A 22,721-nucleotide genomic window follows, 5' to 3' on the forward strand; every position below is an offset into this window, starting at 1 on the left:
TCTTGCTCTCTTATTTGCAGTATTGTATATTGGAGGTTCAAATGAAAGCAGACACCAAGAGAAGGTTACACAACCCTAGGAAAGAGTTCAGGAAGAAGTGAACACTTTGCATCTACTTTTAGCACACTGCTAGCTAAGCTCTGCACATCCAATAAATTGTATAACTTCATCAAAAAGATTTATGATGCTTGATATCAGAATGGTGTTGTAAAGAGAATGCTACAATTCTGACTGTATGTGATGACACCATTGGAAAACTATCTACTATAGATTATTAAGAAATCTTATACAAATAGTACACAGATAGGAGCCTCTTGAAAAAACATTTTATCTGAGTATAATTACTCTGCAAATTTATAAGCACTGAATATATATTTGTGTATATTATGGAGGCGAGGCACTCTTTTGTTTTGTGGTAGCGTCAAGAAGCCCCAACCCCACTGGGCTGTCTCTGTCCTCCTGAAGAGCTCACAGCAATGCTGTCCTTCACTTTCTTGTTCTTTGGTCTCTAAAGCTCAAATGCTCTAGGGTTCCACTGTTTGTGGGGCCTTCTCCTCTACTCCTAAAATGGTGCTACGGTCCTGTAACTTGCTTTACAACTTAGGATGCTCCCCTGGCCCTCCAGCAGTTCTCTGATGCACTTTGGCCAGATAAGCATTACGCTGTGCAAAGTTCTGGAATAACTAGCAGATGACAGAGTAAGCTGGGAAAGCATGTTATTTTAGTAACTCTGCTCATCATTCACTGGCTACTTGAACATTTTCTATGTGCACAAGGGTTGTGAAAATACAATCTTGGGGGGGGGGGGCCTTTACTACCGCTTACTGTGGAAGGGCTTGATCTTATTGTCAACAAAATAAAGGCAGAGTCCCAACTGTCTTCAGTGGGAGCAGATTCAAGTATATGTAAAGCATGAACGACATACAAATATAATATATTTTTCAGAGGAGTCAGTGTTAGATATCTGTCTCTTTCCAAGGGCTTTTGGATCTGCACTACCTATTACATATCTGGTAGAATTTAAGGTGAGACAAGGTGTGTGAGGTAATATATTTTGTTGGACCATCTGTTGGTGAGACAGCCAAGCTTTCGAGCCACACAGAGCTCTTCTTCAGGTCTGGGAAAGGTACTTCCAGCATCACAGTTAGCGCTTATTGTAAAGGACCACTCAAGGTCAACACCTCTGCAGTCATTTAAAACCAACATCACCAAACAAGGACACGTCACTAGAGAAGTAGATTGCATCATTGAATGGGCCACTAAAATACCCTGATAGAACCTGTTTCAATACCAATAAACCCGCCTCTGGCGACACACCGTTAGTTGTCACCCACATTGAAACCCATATACTGTATCAGCAAGCAACTACAACCTATAGTCGATGGGGATCCCATTCTCAAATAAATCTTTCCTTAATTGTCATTTCTGGCTTTCAACCTCCCAGCCTGTCCAAGTTCATCATCAGAAGGACGCTCCCCACAGACCAGGAGATACCAACTTAAAACTGCATCATAACAACAAATGCAAAACCTGTAGACATATCTCCACTGGTACAATGATCAACACCGTCCAACATACCTTTCAAGAGTCAAGGATAGGGTTGCCTGGTGTCTGGTTTTTGACTGGAAAGTCCAGTTAAAAGGGGACCTGGCAGCGTCCAGTCAGATGTATTGACTAGACAGCAAAAGTCCAGTTACCACAGGTGTGAGGGGGCGAAGTGGCAGCCTGTTGCCTGGCCCTGAAGAGGCGGCCCCTGCAGCAGCATGCATGCACTGGCATGGGCGGTCCCTTTGAGGAGCATGGTTTGCAGCACTGTGGTAGAGGACACAGTGTTGGGGGCCCATGGCAAGTGGGGTAAGGGTCTCTCAGCGGGCATGAAACATTCCCCGTGAGGGAAGGAACATGAGCTGCCCCGCCAGCCAGCACTTCCCCCAACCGTGCTCCCAGGCAGCTCTAGAGCAGAGAGGGCTCAAGCAGGTAGGGAAGGGGGCTGCTGGGAAGGCAGTGCAGAGGGAAGTGGAAGGCTGCTGTGCAGGAGCAGCCAACGCGTCTGCCTAGCTGCTTTTTTCTGACCTGCACTTCCAGGTGGCCTGCTGGAGCTGGGGTTTGCAAGTCCCTTGGGGCTGCTCATGCTGGAGTTGAAGGGGGAAAGCAGTGAGCAATGGAGGTGGGAGGAGAGATGAGCTAGAAGGGACAGGGCCTTTAGAGAAGAGACAGAACAGAGAGGGCCCTTGGAGGGAAGAGAAGAGCTGGGGCAGGGCCTCAAGGGAATTGGGGGAACAGGGGTAGGAGCTGGGGGAAAGAGGTAGAACACGGGTGGGATCTTGGGGGAGGAAGTGGTGGGGCAGAGGGCAGGGCAGAGGGGGGCTGGAGAAGAGATGGAGCAGGGGGTCCAGTTTTCAGAAAACTCTCCCATTGACATAGTGCTGTGCAAACAAGTGCTCAGGTGGACAGTTTTTTCACACTGCTGAGCGACATAAATTATGCTGGCATAAACTGTAGGGTAGCCATAGCCAAAAGCTTGTCTCAGTCTCCAACAGAAATTGGTTGAATAAAAGATATTACCTCACCCATCTTATCTCTCTACTATCCTGGGACTGACACGGCTACAACTAAACAACACACAACAATGAAAGAATTTAAAGTGTCAATTTTGACCAACAGAGCCCTAATAGCTTGGAACCCAGTCATTCAAGACTCCCTCTTTGTCCCACTGCCATAGTGACTCAGTTGCAACAAGCAAAGACACTTCAGCTGGAGCTCTTCTTGTGTAAGTGAGGGCCCCTCATCTTTGGAATCCACTTCCTACCCCCAGTCAACATCAGAGTAGACTGCAAGGCACATTTGTTTTCCCTGGCTAGAAGGGACACACAGGGATCAGAAACATGTTTTTAGCCACTGGGTTAATTACTGGGCAATGCGAGGCTCCTTGCTTGATTTTTTGTCAAGGAACATGGAGCAAAGTAGAGGTACTCTGTTTGTTGAATGTATTGACAAATTGAAAGAACATAATAAAAAATAAATAAATACCTGCAAATTCATTTGGTAATATCCTATAATTGAACACTTCTCCTCTTGACAACATGCCACGGATTCCCAGAGAAATATTTGCCTTTAAATAAAATACACAAAACAGTTTTCTAGGAGTTTTGGACTTGCACATTTAAGCTTTTTTTTTTTGTAAATTTGGTAGCTGGATCTAAGTTCCACTTCACTACACCAAAAACAAGAGCAGCCATTCTGCTTCAGCTTTGCATGGGTAAAAATGGGGAGGATTGGAAGTTTAATTAGGATCTCTTGATGTGTTGGAAACTAGGGACAAGCAATGGACAATTAGAACAGCTGTTCTAAACTGCTCCTCTACTGACACTCCAAGCTATGGGGTTTCAAACCAAAAAAAGAAGAAAAGTTTGGAAAACACTGAAGTAAAAACTTAAGCAAGATTACATTGTGTCAGCTGGATGTTTGTGGCTTGCTGATATTTGGCCTTTTCTGGCTTTTTGTCTTACTCATGAACTTGTTCTTGTTCGTATTGTTCATTTTATCATATTTTGTAACAAATATCTTCTGCACACTGTCTCCAAAAGCCAGGACTCATTTCTAGCCATAGGTAGAGCAAATAATTTCTATCCACACATGTCCAACATAGAACCCCAAGGTAAAAAAAATTCTGCTGAAAATTATGTGCAAGCTGGGACAGGAAATAAGGTATGTATGGAGTCTGTCAAGAGCTGCTCAGTGAGTACATTATAGGAGAACTGACATGAAGTAGCTGCAGTGCTGTGGATGTTGCTTTGGGGAAAATATAAGAAAATTTTCCTGAAGCCCAAGCGCAAAGTGAAGTGCTGTAACAGGCTGTGCACCAGCTGTCTCCCCAGAAGAAACAAAGGCAGTTGCATCTGGAGGGACATGTTAATGACAGACTAGACTTAGACTTTCTAAAATGAGGAAGCAACTTACCTCAGAGACCGGTTTGCTTCATCCATCAAAATGTTGTTAAGTCATCGTGACAGATGTTCACACTTTTCAGCTTAACCTGCCTGCAATGTATTATATTACAGAATTGCTTTTTGGCAGCTCAAATATTCTCTTGTTATTGTACAGAGTATTAATCCCTTCCCTTTGTTTTCCTGTACTAACATTTGCGGGGTCAACTCTTGCTATAACAACTCATGTACTCTGGTTATCCCATATTTCCTGGCCACCAAAGTGTAACTGATGTGAGAATATGGTGGTTTGTCTGAATCATCTATGAATCTTGTACTGTAGGGAAGCCACAGCTTTTCAGCTGCCTTTAGTCTCTTATGGAGACTTCAGAAACTTGTAGATCCAGCCTGAGAGTGGGCATAGTATGTGTCTTGGTACCTGTGACACATCTCTTCAGCCCAGGCTGGACCAGGACTCAGGAGATCTGGATTCTAGTCCCAACTCTGTCATTGGCCTAATGAGTAACTTTGGACAGGTCTTTTCACCTTTCTTTGCCTCAGTTTTCACATACATAAAAATGGAGATAATGTTTACCTTCATTGTAAAGTGTTTTGAGATCTATGGATGAAAAGCACTATATAAAGAGTCAAGTATTTCTTTAATTAGGTGTGCTGGCATATATCCATGGAATAGGCATGATGTAGTTCAGTTGCCATAGCATTGGGCATAGATGGCACAGAAGACTGCTTGTGAGGTCCTATCCCTGTCATTGGAGGTTTTAAAGAACAGGTCAAACAAACACCTGTCAGGGATGGTCTAGGTGTACTTGGTCTTCCCTCAGCAAAGGGGGCTGGACTAGATGACCTCTCAAGGTCCATTCTAGCCCTACATTTCTATGATTCAAAACTAGCCTATGGGAAAGTGTGTTATTTCATCAGAGATAAAAATGGAATGGCATGAGGGAAAATTCCCTGGAACTTCACTCTGTTACATCGTGTTGATATAAAGACACTATTTTATGCCACTTCTTCCTACTATTTCAACTCTTCCTGTATTAGAAATATTGAGCATATTAGTGTAGAAGCACTAACAGCCCCCTCCAGTGTTTCAAGTATTGCGTTATCTAATCAGTGAGAAAGAGAAAAGTTGCATATATTGGAACAATCCATTCTGTTGTTTATAATGCTATGTCTGAGTGGCCTGAAAGCTTTTCTTAAACAGCACCTATGATATTCTATCAATGTACAAGAGGGTATTTGAGGAATTTTCCACTGATCACATGCCAATTTCTTTTGAAATAGCACTGATGCTATCCCTTTTTTCCTTGTTTCAGTATTTCCCGCTATATTAGGAGAGTCAATTTAACCCAGTTTAGAGGAGATCTGTGAATTTTCCTTGTCATCATTTCTTTTGGACTGGGTTATTTATGCTGCATGTTTGTTTTTGTTGTAATACCAGGCACAAAAAGTTTTCCAGTTTTTAACATCCTGAAAGGTTAAATGCATTGTGTATGAATATTGATGGCAGCTGGCTGACATTCTACACTAGTGCTCCCTATACTGTTAAATTAGGATTAACAATAGTGAGAATTTTTACAATACTGTGCATATAAGGCCACTGAATTTAGGAAGCTGGTGATCTCAGTGGGAAATCATGGTATTGATTATGGCATGCCTTATTATTGGATAATCTTCAGCTGTCAAGACACCTCACAGATGAAAGGTGCTACCAAGTAGAACCTAAAGGAGGAGACATACATAAAGAACCCAAGAAAAGGAAAAGATGAAGTTAAGAAGCACTTCAAAAGGAACTCAGTTGGGGGAAATACTTCAAAAGGGAACCCTGGAGTGAGAGGTACTTCAAAGGAGAAATCTTCCCTAGAGAGCTTGCTGTAAATTACCCTATAGTAGGTCATGCCATCAAACAGATATAATTAATTTTACTCTTATTGCTATGTTCATAGAAAGCATGCTCATTTGAAACAGACAAAACATACAACATATGGGTACTTCCAAATGGTAAGTGCTGCAGCTGCTTTTGGTTAGCCATTGTCTAACTTCCCAACCACTATGCATTACTCGTGATTCAGGTGGCAGCACCTGCTTCTGAAAACCAACAGAAAGTCTGAGTAGACACCTCAGTCCTTTACAATAGTAAGATAAGATGGTTCTCCTGCTTCCAGTACTTGGAGCACTGACTTGTGTAATGTACACAAAAGAGCCTGCAGGAGCAAAAGTTTGTTCACAGATATAACTATGTCAGCATATGCCCATGTGGTCTAATCTAATTTGATCAATTTTAAAACTAAAATATGTTTTGTAAGTGGCTGAACCTCTTCACTTTCACATTCCATATCCCCAGAGCAAACTGATTACTACTTCCCCCTGTTTCCCATGGCTATTGGATCCACCTCCCCTCTATCAGCTTCCATGCCAGTTGTGCGCCCCCCAGCAAAGATGTTGCTGCCACTTACAAGTTCTTCGCTTCAGATTTAGGGAAGAAATTAATAGTGTGGTAGAAGAAGAGTCATATTAGGAGCGCAGGTCAGGAGTTAAAGAAATATCCTGCTACAGACGGTTGAGGCACATCAGGATTCTTAAGTGGAGTAATCTCCAATTGCCCCACCTGCTAACAGCTAGAAGCTTTCCTAATTCCCAGCACAGTGCTCCCTAGGACTCTTCCCCAATTGCCTAGAAATTAGGTGGCTCACAGGTGTCATCCACCTGTGAATTAACTAGTGCCCCAAAGATTAAAATGGTCACCCTCCTTTGAATCAACTCCAGCATCAACAACTACTACCTCTATTGTGTAAAAAGGATTAACAGAATTCTTAAATTACTGCACCAAGGGACAACAGTGGTTTCTGTGAGCCAATCTGATATATTATCCTAGTTTTAGCTTCCTACTTACCCTGCTACTTGAAGAGTGAATGCAGTTGTAACCAGTGCAATCCCTATCTGATGTAGTTATAAATACAGAGCATTGTCTTAGATTGCACCTACACAACTGGTCAGCTCTCTATGCTTCTTTTTCATTAATGTAACTTTAACGTGTCTGATTGTAACTTTGTGGCTAGTGTCTAAATTATTAACCCAACACAGATTAAAGGTAGCAATCACTATTGTCATTTGGTTCCTTGTTTCTGGCCTTATGTTCTTTGTCCTAGATTGGGCTAAATTGTACATATGTTAAAAAGGAGATGATGGAGGTAATAATTAAACTTCATGTCCCTTTTCCTTTTAGTTCTGTAAGAACAATCACAATATTATGCCACACTGGAAGTTCCAATGACATTCTTATGTTGAATAGCACCTTACTCTATGAATAGTCCCACTGACCGCTTATGGACTGCTTGTGACTGCTATTCAGCAGGGGTAAGGGTACCAGAATCTGGTCCTTGAAGAATAATAAAAACCGCAAAGAGATTTTTATTTATAAAAAAAAAAACTTTTCTCCCAACCTTTCCTCAAATAAATAACAATATTGATCCATATTATATACACATTTTATACTTTGCATTTATATAACAACTTGCATCTGAGGATCTCAAAGTGCTTTTCATCTATCGTGTACATCTTCATTTAAGAATTTTAATATTAGTTCTCTTTTTGTCAAATCTCATTTTGAAATGTCTCTTTTAGCAACATACCAGAACTATTTACAACAAATCGTACCTGGATGGAGATTAAAAAATTCCATGTAACTTCTGAAAGTAGAATACGCACAACTTGTGTTTACAAGCCATCAGTTATAAGGTCTTGGTGGTAGTAGCTTATGGAACATCCATATATAGTGTTGGCATTTGTAAGTTGATGAAATGGAATGAAGTCTACTAGGTATTTGAACCGCTCTTACTGTGCTATTTGCAAAATATGAAAATATCTATTAAAACTAAACCTGGAATTTATAATAGCAGATTTATGCCAAGCTCAGGAACCAAAAGGGGTTATTTAGTCCTACACAATCTTTGTTCAAACAAAGTTCACAGGATCAAAATGAGACAGTTGAAATGTCATATGCACTGAAGTTGAGCTCTAAAGCCATTAAGAAATTACTTTGTATTTTAATATATTTTTAGAACACTGCAGAGGAGCACGATAAAATAAATGGATACTAACTGATGTAATTATTCAGGACTAGAAAGGAATAAAAGGTTATAAAGAAGATTGTTCTGACCCTTTGTATTTCAGTCTCTCTATCGCTTACTAAACAAAGCTGGAAAATAAAGCAATAGAAGCAGCAAGGCAAGAAAAAGTGGCCTAGAGCAGACTATGTAGGTGATAACCCAGAACACCACATATTAAGGCAGTAAGCTTGTTGTTATTATTATTTGTATTATCGCTGAGCACTTGGTATTAAGAGTTCACAAGGATTAGGCAGGCAGATCAGACACATAATACATTGGATGATGAGATGAAGGTGAAATCTTCATGTAGTCCAGCTATATTTATTTGGTAGTGTTAAATTATGTCAGCACTCATGAGAAAGCACCTTCCACAATCCTTTGTGCTGGTGCCACAGAATCTCTTTTAAAGCACTGATGCTGTCAGTGCAAAGGATTCTCTCTTTTGGGGAGTTAGAGGTGCCTGTTGCAGAATAGGGGAAACCTTGCTTGAGCAAGAAATGAAGTATCTGAGAGTAGATTGCTGAGATGAGTTTATCGATGAGGCAGCAGTAATTAGTGACTGAGGAAGTGCCAAATCCCATTTTGCACCAGCCTTGCCAATTAGCTTCTATTCCTAGCAAACTTCATTTGGCAGGAGTAAATTGGCAAAATAGTCCCCTTCTCATTACTTCAAATGTTTCTATCATGATGCCATCCTTTAGGTTGCCAAATAATATACCCCAAATAGCCCCAAACATTTTAGAATCATGTTTAACCCTTAAAAATAGAGTACAATATTCTCTTCTTACAATATTAGTTCTTGTGTTCATTTTTTTTTGAGCCTTTGATCTGTATGCAACTATTATTGTGGTTCATTATCTCATCAAAGGAGCCTGCAATTATGGGGACTATTGCTTCAATATTTACTACTTCTGCATCTCATGATATTTAGCACATTTTGATGAGCAATGAGGATGGTAGTAGAGAAGGGCAGGAGAGGGACTGGAAGTTTGAGAGATTTTGTGGAGAACCTATGAAAATCTGCAATGGAAAGCACAGTTTCTCAGAGCTCAGAGAATCTGGAGAAACTGATGAGAAATAGGAGATGTATATTGTGAACACACTTAAAATCCATTCCAGTTTTAGAGATAGTTAAGATTTTCGGAAATAGTCCCTATAATTAAAATGTAAAATACCACTTCTAGTGGTATTATTTCTAGAGATAGAAAGATTTTTGTTTGCCTCCTGTACTTGCATGATATGCTATTCCAATGAACTATTTATTAAAAAAAATGCAGTTTCTAATCTAAGCGCCAAATTATACCTGGCCGTGGTGCTGATGTGTAAAGGAGGAGGAGCAAGGAGTGTCTCATTGCATCTCTTGTGGCGGGTTGAGGCACAATTGCAGTCACTGCATGGCTACCTTTTACTGCCCTGAGGATTCAAGCCACCCCAAAGACAACTGGAGATGATAGAGTAATGGCCTCAGCTCCCTCTGCACACCAGCCAGCAGAGCTGGCCCACTAAAGAGGTAAGTGCATCCTGTACCCTTTTAAGAAAGGGTGCAACAGACATGCTCCTCTGTGCCCTAGGGAATTTCAGGAGCAGAGATGATGTGTGTGGGCGGGGAAGGGCATGCAGGTTCACATGCCCCCCACAGATTTCTGCCAGGATGGGAGTTGGGCTGAACGTGGATGAAGGGGACGTGCCTGAGAGACACCAGCACCTAGCACTCCTGCTGAGCCCTGCTAGGAGGCTCCCGGAGCAGGGAAGAGAGACTGGGCTGGCAGTGCAGCTCTGCCAGAGGCACCATGGGGAATCCCTCTGAATCCCGTCCCTTCCTCACCCGCAGCCGCCGATACCGATGCTTGGCAGTAGGAGCCCAGAGCTCACTCTGGCCCATGCTGTGCCTGTAGCAGGGAGGCGATGGGAGAATTGGAGAAGGATCTGTGAGGAGAGTTGGGGCAAGGCGATGCAGGCTTGGAGCAGGTGTGAGAGGCACAAGGGAAGTGGGAAAGGGGGCAGAGGTGACCGTGTAGAGCGGTCATGTGTCTCAACAGAAACATTAAATTGTGCCATCCCCCCAGGAGTTCCGTGTTGCCTCTGTTCAGGAGATAGGATGCCTATTTAAGCTACAATGCCTCCCAGAGCTCCCGCTGGGAGAGGTAGTTCTGTACTGCCCCCACTGCAGGCCTAGCCACAAAATAGCATAGTCTAGCATTAAGTAATGGCAGTTACACAATCAGGCTCTAGATAAGCCATGATCCCTCCCTCTCTATTTTAATCGATATCTTTTGAGATAACATCATGACATCACTAATTTGGCTGGGTAGTGGGGAAATAGCATAACTGTTGTTTAAATAAGGAGAGAGATATTAGGCTACGGTCAACAAGTAAACAAGCCAAAAATCTCTTCCACTTCATTTAGGGAGCAATGTTTGTCTGGATTATCCCTGTCAGCACCTTGACAGATTCGTTACTGCTTATCAAGGGTGAGTTATGAAAACAGCCAGGACTATAACAGGATGAGGAGAAAAATCCCCCAGAACTCAGTTTGCCGTTGATGCCCAGCTAGTCAATTTCATTTGATAAGAGACCATGTTATAGTTGTTAATAGGGATGAACTCTGCTATTTAACACAGCTGCAACTCTAATAGACAAGAACTTCAACTCTTCATGAAAAATGCTTGTGTAGATAATGAATTGCTCAATTTTTAGAGAGAGAGGGTTAATAGTATGGTTGGGAATCTACAACCCGTCATGTCATATCAGCTGAGAAGGCTAAAACAAAGCTAATTTGTCAGTCAAATGCCAAAAAAGCTCCTCTAAAATTTCTGACGATGGACTTGAAAATAATGAGCCATGTCTTCCGTATTAAAGCGGCAGGCGGGTTGCAAAATCATTCCCTTCTATCCCAAGAATACTCCAGACATAAATATAGCAGAAGTATATCCCTTTCAACTTAATATTTTAAGGGAGGAAATAACACTGAAATACATATGGTATGATGGCTGATTAGAAAGGAGAAAATGAGTTGTTAAGAAAAATCACAGTTGAGGGTATTTAGCAATCTGTGGTTTTAGTTCATGATTTTGTTTCATTTCCACATAATCATTCACTTCAGACCCTTCACACTGAGTGAAAGATCATATTTGGACTCCTTGTCCACTGTTAAGAATATGAGTTTGTGCTATATATCATGAGAAAGGCCATTTCCCCTAGATTTGCAATAAGATCTGGGAATTTAGCTATAATATCAGTGTAACATGTTACTAAAGATCTCCAGAGATGGTAACATGCAACCAAAGAAATGCATGTCAGTTTGGAGATAGAATTGTTAGTCTTTTATTCATTTACAAGGATAAAAGCATTTAACGAACCAAATGAATCTACATAATTCAAATGACTTACACTGAATAAATCCATACCTTGGATCGATACCTGACTACATACACTGGGGAAGCTAACTTCATAAGAAATTGAAGTATAGTTCATTTTCCCCTTCTTGAGGTTTAATGTACAAAGCGCCTAAGTCCTGCTTACATCATGTTTCTTTGTTAGAAAATATTTGTATCTTTATAATACATCTTCTTAGGACTTCAAAACAACCCCTTCCCAGGTTTGCAATATAAAAGATAAGGGACATGTACACTATGTTGAAGTACTTCTAAACACTTAATGAAATAAATTTTATACCCATAAAAATGTTCTTATTTAGACTTTGGATTTTGATTATTAAGGGTTTTTTTTTATGTTCCCTTCTTATGCCCGGTGACATCAGATCATATATGTAAAGTGCACAAATAAGTAAGTTCCCAGTGTTAGATAGGCTGATAATGCACAGATGGTTTAAAAATTGTATGCGAAATTCAGAGTCTGGATTTTTTTATAAAAATTATTTATTGCAAAATGTCCTGGGACTTACACGGGGGTGTAATGTTCTGCCAGCAATTGCTTTAACAGCTATCCAAGAAAAAAATCCCAGGAATCACTATCTCCGGTTTGTATTTTATTAACTCTGTAAAGTTATGTCACTTCTATCCATCATGCATACATAAAGCTAATTTCACAGACTGGAACAATTACTTCATATAGCAGATACCTTTTGTCTGAAGCAAAAAGAAAAAACAACCTTGAAGTGTTCATTTTTACTGCATACATGATTTTTTCACTCAGAATGTAAAAGGAGTAGTTTTGTGAAAGAAACTGATTGTCTTTAATCTGCTGAGTTTTTTTTAATCTGGCAGTAAAAGCTTAGATGAATTGTAGAAATGCAGTTTCTTTGTTTTCACAGATCACACTATCTCACACTGCAAGCCAGCCTACACCCAGCAGGACAAAGATAAGTGTGTTTTTCCCTATAGGTTTTGTGAGCTAGAAACAAACAGGACATGAAAAGAACGTGTAACATGTACTGAATCCTGATATCAAAACAAGAATACTGCAGAAAGTGCTTAGAAGATATTCTCTGTATGCACTGGCCCTGTGATCTACAGTTAAGGTCTGCTGAGGAAAAGGAAAACAGCAAACATCTTATTCTATCTATATATGCATTTTAAGAATATTTTTCCATCTTTGCAGCAGGAGAAGATAAATATGTCTGAGAGGCATAAGGATGCTGTTTTATGACAAGTGTATTAATGCTCACACTGCTTTTCCTCATATCATGTGGCTACACAGGTGCTTCACTAATTATTTCACTACTACTGTGACAAAAAAAGTTACAGTATTTCTGATGCTGAGTAATTACATGAAAGCAGCATTAATTTATGAACTTCAGTGTGTATGTGCATCCTGGTGAGGAAGTCTGGGTTAAGTACAACATATTTATTGCTCTAGAAGAGTTATTTCATTAGCTGAATGCAGTTTGTAAAAGAATGCTCATAGTCTGATATTAGTAGCAACTACTCCACATAATTAATTAGTTGCATCTTAGTAAGAAGCATTAATTAGCTACATTGTAATTGCGCTGGAGAAAATAATTTTACTCTCTTGTAACTAGTAAGCATCTTTAATACATTATCTCAAAGTTCCACGTAATTACTCTTTTCTGGTGGAATTAAAATAAAATACTGTAAGCTATTTTGCCCCAAATCAACAAACATCTTATCTTACCATGGTTAAGAAATGGAGTGAAGCCTTCACTTGTACATTCTTAGTATCACAATTATTTTAGTTAAGTTATGAAATGTTATGAGATTGAATAATAGCACAACTGAGATCAAAGTCTTGTGTTGAGCACTGAACAAATATGTAGTATGAAAAATTCTGTCTCCAAGGACTTACAATCTAGACAGACAAAAGATGGGAGAAAGCAAATTTTATTATCGCTAAGGCATAGATAAAGTAAGGTCCTGATTCATTAAAACACGTAAGCACGTGCTTAAGTCCCCAGGAAGTAATTAAAATTAAGTACATGCTGAAGTGCTTTGCAGAACTGGGACCTAAGTAACCTGTCCGGGGTCACAGAGTCCTGGCAGAACCAATAATTCAACTCAAATTTCCTAAATCCCGGTTCAGTGCCTTACCACAAAACTATCCATTCTTCTATTAACAGTGAGAAAATGAGAACTTCTTACTGGCTGCTTTCCTCACTAACTGGCATAAGGAGAAGCAAACCATTGATACTGCACTGGTGGAGTCTAAAGCACAGAAACAAATTAGTGGTCAGAAAATTCTTCCCTTTCATCAAAGGCTTGTGTTTTACTGGTGAATATTAATACATTTGCCTGTCCAGATTCTACTTTTTCTTTTCTTTCTTTTCCTTCATTATTGGTTTTTAAACTATGTTTTGGGCAGAGATCAAATTGAGAGGGAAAGAAAGGTAATGGTTTTCTTCCAAGCTCCACCTATAAAATAAGTCCTACCCACAAGACATTGCTTGCACTAGATTGTGCAGGTCGTTGAAATATCACATGGGCTCCTTGGGCTTGGCTGCCACTCAGTGAGATTTGCATGGCCCACTGGGCTTCTTGAGTTTGGCTCATGCTGGACAGGGCTCAGATGCTCAAGTGGCCTCTGTCTGGATCCTTTTCACTGGGGGTGGAAAAAAGCAGCAGTAATCTCTGTAGCATACAGCCTAATGGTGGAAAAGTGAACTGTCACTCACAGTGGATCATGCAGTTCTTCAGTTTGTGATATTTCCTCTCCTTTCTTACAAGCTGCGAGCAGTGAAATGGTTAAGAGTTAACATTTAAAGGATTACCATTGGGCATCTGAGATTAATGGAGCAATTTATACCTCTCAGACCTGTTGTTTTAGGTTCTACAAACACAGGCGGAGGTCACACCATTGGTCAGCTTCAAAAACATGAATGTAATATATCGCAGCAACTATAATAGCTAAAGGGATACTTTAGTTACAGCTTCAGCTTCAGAGAACAACAATACAGCATGAAAGTGGAGCTGATGTACTGGCCTGGCCTGAGCCCTGATATTGGGGTGATAGGGACCTACTTAATTATTTCTTCTGCAACAGTAATCTCTTTTTTTTATTCTAGTAACCAGGGGTGGCTCTAGCTTTTTTGCCGCCCCAAGCATGGCAGTCAGGAGGCTTTCAGCAGCGCGTCTGCAGGAGGTCCCCAATCCCGTGGATTCAGCGGCTTGCCTGCGGAAGGTCTGCCAATCCCATGGCTTCTGCGTACCCACCACTGAATTGCCGCCAAATCCACAGGACCAGCGGACCTCCTGCAGGCATGCCACCGAAGGCTGCCTGACTGCCACCCTCACAGCGACCGGCAGGGCACCCCCCAGCAGCTTGCCTCCCCAGGCACGCGCTTGAAGCACTGGTGCCTGGAGCTGCCGCTGCTAGTAACCAGTAGTGCCCCCCTTCCTTGGAAACCCTTATGTACTTTTCTGAGCTCAGCATTCAGTGTGGCAGTGGTGGAGAATATATTTGTCTTTCTGAGGGTTTACTATCATACATGTATGTGAAGTGTCTCTCGTTACATACTCAAACTGTTGTCTCTCTCTAGTGATCAATGTTGCTGCTTCTGTGTTTGGTTTATGGCCTGTTGCTAAGGCGTATTTCCCTAGCTTGGAGCTGGCTATGCTTTGCGGCATGTGTTGCTTTGCTCTTTATTTATGAAATAGTTAAGCAGGAAATTCCCTATTAAGATGTTATCTTGTTTCAGCAGAGTCCTGGCGAGTAGAATGAGAGAAGCAATAGCACATACAGTTGTTTCTCCTCACATGCGTCACCCCCACCATAAGGATTTAAAATACATAGGTTTCACTGTTACACAAAATATCAACCTAACAGGATCACAACATGTGGCTCTCCTTTCACTTTCTGCTTGCTAGAAAACGTCTCCCCTCGCCCAGCTAGAGAGATCCACCTGTTCATCCCCCCTAGACTGAACTACCTTAACGTGTGTATGGGGGGTTAAGGTGGATGCCACGCTGTCACTCAGCCCTGGCAGAGCTCCACTGGCTGGACACTCACCAGTGAGCTGAGTCTGAACCTCTGTATTCTTAAGCTTTCATTTTACAGAGTAGGCTGCAGCACTGTTTCTTTCCTTGGCCTCTCTAGCACAGTTTCTGAGCACAGGCTCTGTCTGTTACCTAGCAGCCCTAGGCCCCATGACCAGCTCTGACCTCCCTCATTCCCTAGCAGCTTATTAAGGGCACCCTTTCCCAGAGTTCCACCTTGTGGGCACTCTGGGTGTATAGTTTAATTCTTTATGGGCACGTGATAGGTGAAGCTGAAAGACACAGTTAGGCTTTTCAAGGGTTTCTTGATATAAATTACATATATAATTATAATAGCACAGAAGATACATAGATGCAGACAAAACACACCCATGCACATATTTCCCTGCCTCACTTTCCTCATCATTCTGGAGCATTCTCTGGACTTGTGACAGAGTGCTTTGGGTTGTCAAGGATCCTCCTCCTGCACGCCATGGCTTTTTCTCTGAATTATGGAGTTTCTCTCCACTATAGGTCAGTTTCCTTTGTCCTTGTTTTGCCCTGCAGTTAACAGGATCCTTCCTGCTATGAAAGTCTGCCCTTCTTTCCCCCTCTCCTGCCCAAAGCTTCTTCTATATCTTGATGAGTCCCTTGACAACTAACACCTCGTTCCTCTGTTCTCCTTCTTGGGAAATTGTACTGCTCCAACTCCCAATCCCTTCAGACATATTTGATAGAACTCATTTCTCCAGTCTTCTGCCACCCCAATGTCCCAAGGTGTTTCTACCTGAATGGGATCCATACTGCATTGTTCTTGGTCTGGAAGGGACATGCTACAGCTCTGAGGGCAGATGGCTGACTCTGCATTCACTGAGGTATTCAATGATACAGCAATTACATAACATCAGCCAGAATTCACAAGTTGTTTATAGACAGATATTCCAAATCATGACACATGCAGAGTGCACCAGCATTGGCAGAATGCAAAACCCAGCCTCCTCACTGGCTGGGCCACTGTGCACGTATCATACCTGTGGTCTAACCACTCCATTGATTCCTAAGTCCATTTCCATTGCCAGTATAAGATTTTGGCCTGAAAGCTACTGATGGGTGCAACTGCATCAATGACTACATCTCCACTCATAGCCAACCTAGGAAGCTGTGTTTCTCTGGGACAATGCAGTTAGTCAAGCCCAGGATTAAGTGTATCAAAGCAGGAAGGAAACAGTTCTTGGCTGAGGGGATTCATTTATGCAATAAGCTACCACAGCAGATTACACTAGCAAAGGTCTGACCATCTACAGGTCATGCTGTAATACACTCCTTTTTGAGAAAGCTTTCCTGCATAATCACAAGTAAGTCTGACATTTATAGATAAATTTACCCTAACCAGAACTTTCTAAAACCAGCCAAGTGAGAAGAGCAGGTGATTCCATGAAGTCCCCTAGAGATCTCACTATTCAGATGTAATTTGCCTTGGAAACATAGAGAGACAACAGTGATGGACACTATGGAAGAAAACCATAAGAAACGTATATCATTCTTTGCAATTACCAGCTATTAATGATAAAAATAACTTAGGAAATGGATGATTAATTCACAAGTTCAGGAAGATTGTTCTGGGGTTTAAGGAGCACCATGAATTACTTGAGTTCCCCTTTTTACACTGAAGTCTCAGGTTAAAATTCTGATTCAGTGTCAGAAGTAAAAATAAGGGCCTGCTCCTCTTTCCTCTTGCACTAGAGAAAGGGAACAAGGAAGACACAGATGCAGTACCTAAAAACGGGGGATTGGCAGAGCTGCTGCATGTTCACCTTTCTACTGAATCTAAGGTTAGGGCTCTGCAGGCTGGGAGGGCAGTAGCTAGGCTGGGCGAGAGAGGGAGGCGGGGGGCATGTCTGAGCCAATTAATATTGTTCCCCTTGATGGAGAACTGAAATTTGGCTAGGGATGATCTTAGTGTCATGGATGTGCCTTTTGCTATCTCCACAAAAATCTGCCCAAATTTGGCCAAGTTGTATGTTTATGGAAACGTGCAGTCTGTACATGTTCAGAAGAGACTTTTAGGATTTTAGCAACTAAAATCTCTGAAAATTCTGTCCCCGCTGAGCATGTTTGAACCTCTCACAGCTCCTAGGGTTGACCAGACTGTGCATGTACCATCTCCACAGAGTGACTGAGCATGCTCCATCCCCTTACAGCTCCTATGTGTAACAGGCATGTGCATCAACCATCTCCACAGAATAAATAAGCCTGCTCCCTCCAGACCAGGGCAAAAGGGACAATGCAAGACTTTCCCTGCAATGGCTGCTCCCAGCTGCTCTGGACTGGGGTGAGGCTGGGCACCAGAACTGAGAGCAGAAAGTCTGTCTCCTCAGTGACCATCTTGCCCCTCACCCCCGACTGCTGTCATCCAAGCAACATAGGGGAGGAAGCTGTCTGATTCAAATGCAAAGGGGACAAGAGTTGGACCTAGGACATTGGCTTATTGTCATTTAGGAACTCTGGCAGAGGCAAGGAGAGATTCCAGTTCTCCAGGGCAGCATTTAACTGCCTTAACCATGATACCATCATTTCTCTTCCTCCTGGTATCATTCACTACACTTTCAACTTCTACAATGAAGGAAGCAGGAGTTCTACAGACAATGGGACAAATGAGACCTTTTCCACTTGGTCTGTCTAGAACACTTCCTCCCATTCTCTGGAATCCAAAAACCTCAGTTCATCTCCAGCTCGTCACATGGGTTACTTTATTAGTCATGCTACTGCTCTTTGCCTATGCTGGCCAGGCCATGATGCAAGGGGTTTAGGTCCAGGGCGATACCACAATTCATGTCACATACCACGCAGTTTATATACATCTTTCCTAGCAACTAACATCTATACTTCTTGCATGTAAAGACCAGTTGTCTTACAGATTGCATAAGGCAAGCTTATCAGTTCATGGTGTATCTGCCTACTCTGTTTACTATAAACATACCCAAAGTAGTTAGTTCAGTTAGTTTCTGCCTCTCTTATTTACTATAAACATTCACAATAGTTACCTGAATCAGCAATTATTTGCTGGGACTTGTCTTGTCTCAACTTGGCGCTGCTCATGTCAGCTGAGACAGCCCTTCAGTCTCCTTCACTCTACAACCCTGAATCATCCTCATAACAGCTCCATCTTATGTACTGTATGAGGCAGGGGTCCTGTGGCAAAAATAGTTTATAGTCAAATAATTAAATACATCATAATGTATATGCACAAGGGGTCTGAATTAAGGTTGCACAGGTAACTTTAATTCTGTCATTTCCTAACTTTGAGGCATTTGACTTTGCAACCTTAATAACGTGCTCTTAACAATAGCTGTGTGTGTGTGATATCTAAAAATATTGTACATTTTAACCCAGTTGAAGTCCTTCTCCTAATGGTGAAGCTAAATGAACCTAGACTATTTATAGCCCATTTTTTTCTAACAGAAAACAACAAATTTTAAAAATACAGAATTGGAAGTTAAAATGCCAGAACTGACATTTCAGTGCTAAATTAATTATCTCAGCTTAAATAAGTAGACAGTTAACTGGGCCTACTGGCATTACTCTCTCCAGATTCATATAATTATGAAATACAATAAATATTTGATATTGTGGCAAAAGTGATTAAGGATGATCGAGAGACAAGGTGGGTGAGGTAATATCTTTTATTGGACCAACTTCTGTTGGTGAGAGAGACCGAACTCTTATGCACAGCTCTTCTTCAGGTCTGGGAAACTGAGGGCTTGTTTACTCTGGCACTTTACAGCACTGCAACCTTCTCCCTAGGGGTGTGAAAAAACACCCCCTTGAGCGCTGCAGGTTTCAGTGCTGTAAAGTTGCAGTGTAGACAGTGCACCAGCATTGGAGACGCGCTCCCAGGGCTGGTAGCTATGCCCCTGGCGGAGATGGGTTTTTTAGAGCGCTGGGAGAACTCTCTCCCAGCACTCTGCCGCAACCACACAAGCCACGTTAAAGAGCTGCCACGGCAGTGCTTTAGCATTGCCAGTGTAGACTAGCCCTAACTCAGAGTGTCACAGCTAAATACAAGGTGGAACAGATTGTTTAGGATAAGTAGTTAATACATATTTCAAGGGATCATTCAATGTGAAGTGGGCCATTAACACCCCACCAATCATAGGGAGGAAAGGGGAGGGGAAGCCGCTGGGTAGGGTTGTTAGTGGGATAGAGATTGTTGAAATAAGCCATAAATCCAGTGTCTGTTCAGTCCATGATTTTTAGTGTCTAGCAAAGTAACAAATTTAAGCTCCCAGGTTCCTCTTTGAAAGTCAAGTATTAGAGTGGTAGCCGTGTTAGTCTGGATCTGTAAAAACAGCAAAGAATCCTGTGGCACCCTATAGACTAAGACATTTTGGAGCATGAGCTTTCGTGGGTGAATACCCACTTCTTCAGATGCATGTGGTGGAAATTTCCAGGGGCAGGTATATATATATGCTAGCAAGAAAGCTAGAGATAACGAGGTCAGTTCAATCAGGGAGGATGAGGCCCTGTTCTAGCAGTTGAGGTGTGAAAACCAAGAGAGGATAAACTGGTTCTGTAGTTGGCAAGCCATTCACAGTCTTTGTTCAATCCTGAGCTGATGGTGTCAAATTTGCAGATGAACTGAAGCTCAGCAGTTTCTCTTTGAAGTCTGGTCCTGAAGTTTTTTTGCAAACTGCTGAGCTTCAGTTCATCTGCAAATTTGACACCATCAGCTCAGGATTGAACAAAGACTGTGAATGGCTTGCCAACTACAGAACCAGTTTCTCCTCTCTTGGTTTTCACACCTCAACTGCTAGAACAGGGCCTCATCCTCCCTGATTGAACTGACCTCGTTATCTCTAGCTTTCTTGCTAGCATATATATATACCTGCCCCTGGAAATTTCCACCACATGCATCTGAAGAAGTGGGTATTCACCCACGAAAGCTCATGCTCCAAAACGTCTGTTAGTCTATAGGGTGCCACAGGATTCTTTGCTATCTTTGAAAGTGTTGTGCAGGTTTCCTTTGAGGATGAGGAGGGCTGATAGATCAGATATAGAATGATTGCTTTGTGAAAAGTGTTCACTCACAGGCAGACATGCCAACTCTCCTAAACTGATTGTGAGAGACACAATTTCTGAGTCAAATTAAGTCTCACTCATGATTTCACGATAGAACTCGGAAATGTCAGTATTTTTTTTTCCAGCAGCAGTTGAAAAAAAAATCCTGACATTTTAGAGTTCTAAAAGTGAGACTTAATTTTACTTAGAAATCCAATCATCAGCTCCGGGCATGGTGAGGCCAGTCTCCTGCAGTCAAGCCCTGGGCATTGGGGGGAGGGGCCAGGCTCCCACTGTCCAGCCCCAGGCGGGCTGGCAGGGGGTAGAGGCACCTGAACAGGGATGGTATCAGGGGGCCATGGCCCCATCACTTTCAAAAGTGGGAGGGCTATGCCCTTCCACTTTTTACCATCCGTAAGGGCAAGCAATGGGGGAGGGAGGGGCAGAGAGGAGCAATCAGGGAACAGACTCTTGGGAGGAGGAATGTGGCACAAGAGTGGGGCCTCGGGGGAAGGTGTGGTATTGGGGGTGGGTCCACAATTCAGACACCAGTGGCCCCCCACTTTTAGGGAACTTCCGCCGCTCCTGACTGGGGGGTTCCACTGTCAAGCCCTGGGTGCAGTAGGGTCAGCCTCTCTGTCAAGCCCTGCATGGGCAGTGGGGATCCTGCAGTTAGTTCGGCATGTGGTTGGGTTCCCACTATCAGCCTCAGGCAGCTGCTCCCCTGCACGCCTGAGAAGCGGGAGAGGGGACCCCACTGCATCCCCTCCAGGCCTGGGGAGGGTGAAGAACCCTAAGGAGCATAGGTGAGGCTGGGAGGGATGAAGTATGGCCTGGGGGGCTGCAGGGGGACTGAAGTGAGTAGGGTGAGGGCTGATGGGATGGGCGCTGTATTGATGGTGGGTTCTGAGCAGAGGGGGTGAGTGCTTGGAGGGTGAACTGAGGGCGGTGGGGGACAATGGGGTGGGGGCTGAACTGATGGGGTGGTGATGATGGGGTCTGGGGGACAGGACTGAGAGGGGTCTGAATTGAGGGGGGGTTGAGAGGGGACAGAATTGATGGGGGACTAGGGGACAGAATTAGTTGCTGGGCAGGGTTAGGTGTGAGAGGGAACAAAAATCACCTTGTCCAGTACATATGGGAGGGTGGGCAGCACTAATTTTCACATGCACTCACCCTGGGCCTGGGCCGGGGGAGTTCAAAAATCAAGAGACTGACCTAACAAACAATGTAATCTTTTTTCAAAATCTCATGATTTTGGGGCCAATCTCATGCTTTTTGATCTCTTGAAGTTGGCAAGACTGCACAGGTGATGTGGCATTTTTGTCTTTTATCATTTTCCTGTGTGAGTTCATTCGAGCATAGTGCATATAAGGAATGATACTCATACATTTATTGCGATAAATTATATTTGGAATGGGAAGGAGACTCCCTGCAAAAATAATCTAATTAAAATTATTTCAGGGAACCAGCCCAAACTACTAGTATTTGCTGGAAATATATGAGCAATTTAGAAAATTGTTCCTGGATAAGATGTTCAGAGAACATTTTATCTCATAGTTAGAATTTCCTTTGAAACACTAGATGTTAAAATGAGTATCCTTTTGAGATTCATATATAATCAGCCCTAGGGCCATCAGTGATGTTTAAACCCAGAACATTAGTACTAAATGCTTGAGCATCTACTGATTGAACTCAAGGACTAAATCCATTAGCTGGAAGCAGTAACAAACATAACTTCTTACATGGACACTCAAGTGGTACACAACTCTATAATCAGCTAATGTAGGTTACCCACATAATCCTTCCACTTGGATACAAGTGCACCCTGTCTTCACCATTTCACATTTTAAATGTAAGCTCTTCATGGCATGGACAGCCTCCACATTGTGGATTTTTTTCTACATTTGCGCTTTTGGTGTTGGTTGCTGGACGTTATTCACCACACACCCTTCAGCTGCTCAACATAATTCTCCTTGGCCAGTGTGCTTCTTGTCCTTCGCTTAATCCTCCCCTTTATACCTCTCTCATCTCTGCTGTCAGCTATGCCTTTCTCTCCATTACTTCAACCACAAGGGCCCACCGAAATAGCTCTAATGCTGTGCTTTTATATAACAAAACAATTTATATGGAAACATGGAAATAATATAAGGTGTACCTGTCATCACCTGTATTACTTTGTGTATTGTATCCCTCCCCTCCCCCCTTCATCTTTGCCTTTT

The 22,721-nt window shown here is 42.3% G+C and overlaps 1 long non-coding RNA gene across 1 annotated transcript; it reads left to right on the plus strand.

The window, feature by feature from the left end:
* The first annotated feature begins 1,131 nt into the window (after positions 1-1,131).
* Positions 1,132-18,025, plus strand: LOC115648124. Its single transcript, XR_003999470.1, has 3 exons — positions 1,132-1,143; positions 1,975-1,977; positions 17,941-18,025. It is a non-coding gene; the product is annotated as an uncharacterized LOC115648124 (long non-coding RNA).
* Positions 18,026-22,721: the final 4,696 nt, after the last annotated feature.

Source organism: Gopherus evgoodei, chromosome 1 (assembly GCF_007399415.2).
Source record: "Gopherus evgoodei ecotype Sinaloan lineage chromosome 1, rGopEvg1_v1.p, whole genome shotgun sequence".
Lineage (NCBI taxonomy): Eukaryota > Metazoa > Chordata > Testudines > Testudinidae > Gopherus > Gopherus evgoodei.